Below are 9,330 nucleotides of genomic sequence, written 5' to 3' on the forward strand. Positions count from 1 at the left end.
GCTAACCCAGAAATAGTACCTTGGGTTAAGAACTTTGCTTCAGGATGAGAACAGAAATTGTGTGGTGGCAGCACGGCGGCAGCAGGAGGCCCCATTAGCTAAAGTGGTACCTCAGGTTAAGAACAGTTTCAGGTTAAGAAAGGACCTCCGGAACGAATTAAGTTCTTAACCCTAGGTACCACTGTAATAATAATAAATAATAATAATAATAATAATAATAATTTAAAATTACCTGTAGACATCAAGTAAACCTACAGCAGTGGCTGAAATTGTAGAAACTTTTAGGGAAAGTTGTATTTCTAAGGTTTGATGGCTTTTAACATCAATCTATTTTTGAATAATGACATAAAATTATACATCATTAGAAAGATAATTTAATGCTGAATATAATGCGGCAAACTGTGTTGAATAGCCCTGTAGCAGATCCAACCGCTTAGCAACAATTAATAATGTTAATTATTACTCACCCCGCTAACTGCCCCCTATTAAATATAATGCGCAACAATTCTCTGTACACCAATGGGATACAAAGTTTTACACATTTGTGTGAGGGAAAACTTTGTGATTCGAGTCTCAGGCAGAAAATGATCAAACAAACAAACAAAGTTGTATTAAACAAAAAGAAGTTTGTGAAACAAAGTGGGTCAGAAAATGTGTCCTTTCAGGTAGAAGTTAACTTATTTACTTTAACTAGCTATAAGATGTCTCAGGCTTAAACACAGTGTTGCTCAAAATCAGTTTCTGTTACATAGTTAAGGCAGTTAAATACTTTTAACACCATACAGCTTCCTTCACAACAGGTAGCCTGTATTCCCACAGGTTCTACCTGTCTTGCTTCAGTCACAGCCCTCCCAGAACACTCCTGTCTATATATCTTTCACAGACCCTCAGCATGGTCTCCCTATCCAAGCTGTGAGGCTCTGTCCTCTTGCTAAGGATAGTCTCCTCTCAGTATGGATGCTTAACTCGGGACCGGTTCTCCCTCAGTCAGATCCTACCCTACTCCCTATCTCTCCTCTTAAATCAAGCCTTAGCTAACCAATTCCCTTAGAAACTTCTCCTTTTATACTCTCTCCCAAAATGCTCTTGCTCCCCACCTCTGTGGCGAGCTGACTTTATAAGCTATCAAGAGAGATGTTCCATCCCTCTGGTGGAGTCTCTGAGGGACTGCATCACCAGACTCTGACCCCACAAGCCCTGACCTGAATCCAAAAGAAAATTTGTGAGGCAAACAAGAATATTGTGATATATTGACATATCACCATGTTTAAGTAAAGGTCCAGTCGTGACCGACTCTGGGGTTGCGGTGCTCATCTCGCTTTATTGGCCGAGGGAGCCGGCGTACAGCTTCCGGGTCATGTGGCCAGCATGACTAAGCCGCTTCTGGCAAACCAGAGCAGTGCCAGAAACGCCGTTTACCTTCCCGCCGGAGTGGTACCTATTTATCTACTTGCACTTTGACGTACTTTCAAACAGCTAGGTTGGCAGGAGCTGGGACTGAGCAATGGGAGCTCACCCCGTCGCGGGGATTCAAACCGCTGACCTTCTGATCGGCAAGCCCTAGGCTCAGTGGTTTAGTCCACAGCGCCACCCGCGTCCCTTGTTTAGCTGGTGATATATTGTGATACTGAAAACCAGTTATTGCCCAGCCCTACTCAGAGCAGACCTGTTGAATGGAATGAGTAAATGATGGCTAATCTACTGCATATTACCCAGATATCTACCTGTAGCTCCAAATCTATTTTCTGCCCACCTCTGCTCTAGAATTTGAATCTTGGCTGCTGGGTCACAGGTTCTAGGCCTTGGTCTGCCTCTCGTTTAGGCCAGAAAAGGTCAGTCACTGTGCATCAAAATCAAATGGCTAGATTCTTTAGCTCCACAACAATTCTTTTTTCTTCTTCTTAAGATTGCAGTTCCTCCAGTTTGTCCTACAGTGAAAACTCAGCTTCCTCTGGGCTTATAGTCCACACCCCAGCCCCCATTTTCCTCCCACGGGAGCAAGAGAGAACCCGGACACTGGAAAAGCCGGTTTCCCTGGAATTCCTCTGGTAAACAGCAGTGTAACTGAGATGTTTGTATACCTGCTGCCAGCCACGCACTGTAAGGCATGTGAGTCACCACTCAGCACGCTTCCGGAAACACTTGACATACATTTGCACAAAAACGTGACCATTGTAAAAATTGAGGTTTGGCTTTTGTCGCCCAATTCTCCATGGGACTCTTGAGTCCGCTAAGTCCATGATTGGTCAGAGAAGAATGGACGGAGGCAGGATCCAGTGAAAAGCAAGGCAGATATTTATTCTTCTGTTGCAACAGAGATCCCTTCCCTCCTTCCAAGGAGGGAAAGAACTAGAACAAAAGTGTGCAGGAACCTCTAAAGGCTTTTGACATTGTGCAGCCTCCTTAGCCAAAGACCACCCCAAAATCATCATACATACGTCATAGGAGGTAGTCTACAGCAGAAATCCTGTCTGCCAGGATACCTGATAATGGTCACTGATTGCATTACCTAGGCAGCCAGGCCATTCTTTTAGTTCCTGAATCCAGGTCACAGGCTCACTCTATTCATAAACAAAAATGCCATTAAGACAGGATTTGTAAACGAAAAGACAATGGGAAGGCTTTCCCCATTTGCCTCCCTTACTGCAGAGAAATATTTTGAGGTTATTGGGAGAGTCAAAATGGCTTCAGAATTGCTCTCCTATATAGTAGTACCTAGGTTCTCGAACATAATCCATTCCGGAAGACCGTTCAACTTCTGAAATGTTTGAAAACTGAGGCACAAAGGGCTGGCTGCAAGTTCAATTGGAAAAATTGAAAAACACACAGTGGAAGCCGTTCAACTACTGAGGCACTTTCAAAAACGGAAGCAATTACGAGTTTTTGGCACTGAAAAACCAAAATGTTTGGCTTCCAAGACACTCAAAAAACAAGGTACCACTGTATTGTTTCAGACACATGGTTTATATATTTAGATATGTGTGCATTTATGAATATTTGTTCTATATCTGAGACTTTAGAATTCTTATAACACCACTCTCAATAAAAACTGCACCTTTCTCCAGATATAATGCATTGCTTAGAACAGAGGCAAGGAATCCATCTCAACTCAAGGGCCTCATCCCCTCATGGGCAGCCATCTGTGGGCCACAGATTCGTGGTGTGGGGGGCTAGAGGGGAAAGTAGACAAAACATTAACTGTTAATTTTACCTTTGTGCATTGGCTTTTATTCCTGCCACGTAAAAGTCGTACACTGTATACTTCTCTCCCAGGCAGGCAAGGAACGGGTACTATTGCAGTTCAAGAGCACATTTCAGCCAGACAAAACCACTGCTGGAGGGAGCAGTAGAGCAAGCCTGGTGAAGGATACAACCTGAGGACAGGGAGGAATCCCAGCAGCTAGATAGAGAGGTCTGCATTCATCCCCAGGGCCTGAGGTTCCCTACCCCTGGTTTAGACATACACCTATCATTAGCCGGTTTAATCAAGATTAATATGTTTCAAGCCACGTGTGGTGGTGCCCAAGTTGTGCCTGGATCTCTGAGCCTACGCAATGACAAGGAGCAGCCATGCTAGTCTGTTGCAGCAATGAACCAGCCAGCAAAAGTACTCTGACACTTCGTTAGTCTTTTACTAACAAAACTAGTACATTTGCTACCAGCTTGTAAGGCCATGGCAAGCTTCCAACTTTATGCCCTCCCCCTCTTTCTCCTACCCTACAGCACCACGGCAAGTTCATGGGTGGTTAATGTGAAACTTTGAAGCTCCTGGTGCTTAAATTTGAAGTGCTCAAACAAACGGCTGCTCAACATAGGAAACAAAACCAAACACAGGATCCAGTCAGACTGGATGTGATCCATTCCTCCCAACTAGTGGCCACTGATGGTATGTAGGTCAGAAACCCAGCATGAAGACACCTGAAGTGTAACAAGAATTTGTTTGTTTGTTTTTTAATGATATTTATTAGAAGTTTAGTCTCCCATCTAATCCACTCACGCAAAGACTATGGGCTATGGGGGGAGGAGGGGGAAGGGGTGCCTGTGAACTGAACAGCTATTTGATTTATTGATTTCTAAAACATATATCCTGCCCTTTGTTCTAGGGCTCCAGGGTGGGTTATAACAATCAGCAGTAAGAAGAAGTATGTAGGTGTGACAACATAGTAATACAGGAAAGAAGAACATCTATCTGTTTTCTGCCACCTAGACATCCCTCTGCATTAAATAACAAAGACAAAAAAGCCTAATAAGAGAAGGAATGGTCCTTCCCCCCCCCTCTTTTTCCCTCTTTTGCTTTACAGCAGGGATGGGGAACCTCACTTGTGCAGGATTTCAATTTATCTCACCTTTCTACATGCACTATCCTAAGTGTTGAACAGTGTCTGGTAAAGCATTTGTTGATGTTCCCTGGCTGAGGGCGCTGGAGTCGGCAGGAAATTATTTATGGCTCCTAGTTAGAAAAGCCTTCTTTCAATGATGCTCAGCAGCTACAGAGAGGGGCGGGGTGAGGAGGAAGGGAAATCAAGCTTTGATGTTAGGAAATGATTTCATGCATTTGCTTTCTGAGTGGGCTTGTCTAAACACTCTCTCTCTCTCTCTCTCGCCCATTCATTTAAACAAAAATGCAGACCATTTGGGACAAAATCCGTCTTTGCTTTTCTTCCTGCAACTTTGGCCCTTCTGGATAAAACAGCCCAGTCCTGCCCCCCCCCCCATACACCATTTTTTTCTCCATTGCAATCTGTATTCTATACTATCTTAACTGTTTTGTGGTACTTTTGGCCAAATTAGTGTGGCATCGTGGTCGGAGCATGAGACTAGGAACTGGGAGGCCAGGGTTCAACTCCCCACTTGGCCATGAAGCTCACTGGGTGACCTTGGGCCTGTCGATGCCTCTCAGCCTAACCTACCTCAAAGGGTTGTTGTGGAGATTAAATGAGGAGACGGAGAACCATGCACGGCACCTTGAGCTCCTTGGAGAAATAGGTGGGATATAAATGAAATTTTAAAGAATTAAAAAATCCCTTTCCCACCATTAAAGATGAATCCGTCTTCCTGCAACCTGGAAGTACTCTTCCCTGTAGGGGAAGTACTCTTCCCTGCTCCGCTTTGTAGGGGAAGTACTCTTCCCTGCTCCACTCAGATAACAATACACCATGGCCTTGTCCTGATATGGAACAGTTAATACAGGGGTCCACAAACTAAGGTCCGTGGGCCGGATAATGCCCGAGGGACTCATTTATCTGGCCCGCGGCAACACCCACCGCCCACTGCCCACTCTTACCGGCGCTGCGCTGTGCGGCTGCCCACTTCCGGGTCGGAGGAGCACCAGAAATAGCTTGTGCACATGCGCAAGCATTATTTCCAGCGCACATCCAGGTTAGAGGAGGCCCATGCACATGCACACAAGCTATTTCCGGTGCTCCTCCGACCCAGAAGTGTGCCGGAAATAGGGTGTGCGCACGCATATGGGCACGCGCTCCCCCGCCCTCCGGCCTGCTGCACGATCGGCGCTGGAGACACCGGCCCAAGGCGCGGTAAGTTTGCTGACCCCTGAATTAATACTTTCATACTGATCTCACTACAGGAACTGAGGAACTGTTCTCCCCAGGGAAGTGTGACTTAGCAGTCATGAGACAAGCTCGTGACTTTGCATTAATGCAGTGTCAGGATGGCTGAGCGCCAGACTCAAGGCAGTGAACAAGCCTTCCTGTGAATGGATTGGGTGTTCTGGTCTCCATATGGAGGCGTGCCTTTGAATCTCACTTCTGACATTTCCTTTTCCTTCTCCTTTTTGTTCAGAGCCACTGTGGTGTGTCAGTTAGGGTGTTGGACTGCAACCCAGGAAGACCAGGATTCAAATTCCCACTCAGCCCTGAAGCTCACGGGGTGACCATGGGGCAGTTACTGTCTCTCAGCCTAACCTACCTCACAGGGTTGTTGGGAGGATAAAATAGGGAGTTAGAGAACCATGTGTACCACCCTGAGCTTCTTAGAGGAAAATAAATGTAATAAAAAATTTAATAAATAAGATTGGCACTGTTCCACAGCTGCCATCCAAACCCCCCACCTAAATAGGAAACTAATCCCTAAATATATTAACTCATAATTTTATTACCTTTCTTCTAAAAAAAAAAACATTTCTCCACTCCCCTTGTCTGACTTGTCTTTCAGATTGTAAACTTCTAGAGGGCAGTCACTTGTCTCTTTTTGTAAAAATCTTTAAGATGCCCTACAGCAGGGTCAGCTCGCCCATGAGGCAAGGCGAGGCAACCACCTCAGTTGGCAGGGTCCACCAGGGGCAGCAAATCCCAGTGTCAATCTTTCTCCCCATGCATCCAGCAGCTGTTTATGTGTGGTCTCCCATGTAACTGGAGCTCTTCTGCAGCTGGGAGTCTTGACTGCATGGAAGCCTATGGGTAAGCAGCTATTAATATATAGGCTTCATCAGTCCAACACAGTCTCACCCAAAGTAAGAGCATCCCATCACATGATGAAGAGGGCTAATCTGTCAGGTGGTAATAAGGTGACAAATAGGGAGAGAGATGCAGAGAATGATAGCCCTATGCAAATTGAGGGATAGGGATACGCTTGTCCTGCCAGAGAAATGAGGAAAGCACCACCCAGCTTTAAGTCTGTGACTTTAAGTCTGTGACACACTGTGACGCTGCCTTAGTACAGAGCTGAGAAGCCTCTGCTGGTGCAGAGTGCCACATCCTATCTTCTGGTGGAAAAGAAACATAATGAGAATAGTACGCACTGCAACTGCACTGGTTCCTGCAAGCTCTCCAGCCCATCAAGCCCTTATGAACTGCACATCTGAATCAGACCCAAGCCCCAGCATACCCCCCCCCACGCCAGCAGGGGTGCTTCTGCAAAACTGGCAAGCAGAGTTTAAATTGCAATCACTCCCCCTTTTCCTTTGTTTCCTTGTGTCACCTATTCAGCGCAGATTCCATTCAGCTGACACAATTAAATAGCTAGCTAGTTCCTTTTTGATCTGTTGATTCCTTTTTCAAAGCTCTTTTATTGAGGGGAGGATTAATACTTTGGAAGAACTCACTGCAGCAAGTGACAGAATTGCAAAACCAAGTTACACAAGGGCATATACGTGGCAATTTGTCTTTATGCGTTAAGCTATGCAGCCTTTTAGCTAACATTAATTGTAGTTCATTTTGTGTTTTCTAAAAAGCAATGGTCACCATGCCATGTCGTAAAGAGTTGCATAACTTAACTAGTAACTATTGCTTCCCAACTTTAATGGCCCAGAGCACCAGTCATCGCCTGACAGGTAGGGTGTGGGGCCTACTGCTGAGCTGTAGTCTGATCAATGCCTGTCTATTGAGAGCTTTGAAAAGATTGAACAAGAAATAGTCGACTGGGAAAGAGAATGGCAGATAGGATACTGTGCTAAGAACGAAAAAAAGGAGGCCCAGAGAGAAAATGCTAGCTAATAATTTAGATGGATGGGTTCTGAATGCAGTGTGGAGGCTGCAAGCTGTCTTAATTCATTTTATTTTTACTAACCCTTGCAGAACAGGAATCACCACTTTTGAGCCTGGTGTCTATGCAAAATGCTAATAATGGCTCTTGGCCACTTGGTTCTGTCCTCCTGGCCAGCATCCTAGGCCTGAATGAGGCTGAGATATCAAGCCAAAAACACCTGCCCAGGTAAGGTTTCTGGCACAATCAGTGGCATTGTATTTCTAATTCTGTGTCGGTGGATGGAAATGTCTGTCTTTGGTCTCTCTTCACCTACTCTGGACACGGGTGGGGTGTTACTGCATAGTTCTAACAATGGTTTTGTGCCTTAAGCCAAGTTTAAGATTCTATACACTCTCATGAAACCACAGAGTTTCAACTGCCAGGCAAAGTCCTCTCTGTGCAGGGCATGCAGAATAAGATGCAGTCAAGTGTGTCAGCTTGGTCTTGTGACTGTGGGTGCCCGGTTTCATGGGTGCTATGCAGCATGCATGGCCCTAGCCCTGAAATTTATGGGGAATTTCGTTGGTGCTCAGGCACCCAGGGCCCCAGGGAGTTAGCACCTAGCATCCAGGGTGCAGTAGAAGCCTGCTTCTCATTTTATAAGCAGGAAGGCTGGAGAAACTGTCCTCACTATAACTTCCTCTATGGAAATAATGCTGGAATGAGCAGTAATGGTCTGCAGACCCACATCAAACCATGGCTTTATTTCCCGGATTGTGGTAAATTGTAACCACGGTTCAGGTATTGAAATGTTGCATTCAACCATTGTTTTATTTTCCTTTAAGAACTGCCAAGTGTACAGAGCCAGTGGGGGAGCAGGGCTTAATACATGTCTCTCTCTCTTTGACTCCCACTCCAAATTGCCGGCTGCGTGGGCGACAGTTCTGGCCCTTCTCTGGCTCCACTCCAGGGCCACAGGCCAGAGGGATGAGTGGAAGTTATGGAAGCTAAAGCTCTCAGCTGACTCCAGGCAACTGCAGGCGAGAGACTTGTTTATTTGTTAATTTAATATATTTATATTCCACATTTCTCCCAAACTGGGATTCCAGGTGGCTAGCAACATTTCAAAACATATTATAAAATTCAGTGCAATAAAACAAACAGTGACTTATAATGTGGTATTTTTGACACTTTGCTTAAAGACTAAAACATAATTCCCTGGATGCTGGGATCAATTGGGGCATATACTCTTTGGTGAGAGAGCCCCAGCAGAGATTTAAAATTACAAAACATGCAGCAAAGTTAAGTGTGAAAATATAGGCTTTTAGAACTTTAAAATAGCCACTTCTAATTTTATTCCAAAGTTTCCCACTTTCCCTTACAGGTAGCATAGAAAGAGAACACACGTTAAAATATGTTTACTCACAAACTTTTCAAAGGTCAGATAAGATTCATGTGTTTTTCCATACAGCAGCAAGACAAGACAGGCAGAAAAATAGGCCAAAAGGGTTCAGTAACAATCTGGAGCCTAGCACTCATAAAAGGAACCATCTTTGGGCTTATCCACGTTTACCTTTCCTCTGATTTTTCCATCCATGATCTGCGATTTAAAGCTCTTTGTCCCAGTGCTCTTTTCCTTTGCTCCGATTCAGCTTGAAAGAGCCGGTTTTCCGGGGGGGAGCCCCTCTGACATACAGTGTCTGTCTGGAAAGAGTGGGGCAAAAGAAAAGTGTGGCTAAAGCCCTTTATTATGTCTAAAATAGGACTACTAACCCTCAGTTAGTGCTAAAAGTGGTACGGCATGTGTGTGTGTGTTAATATCTATGTAATATTTCAGTTCATATTCCACCTGTACCCAAAGATGCAATGGAAAAATAGAAGCACCAGTGTCCAGTAAGGAATTTG

Source organism: Podarcis liolepis, assembly GCF_965112155.1.
Source record: "Podarcis liolepis genome assembly, chromosome: 13".
Taxonomy (NCBI): Eukaryota; Metazoa; Chordata; class Lepidosauria; order Squamata; family Lacertidae; genus Podarcis; species Podarcis liolepis.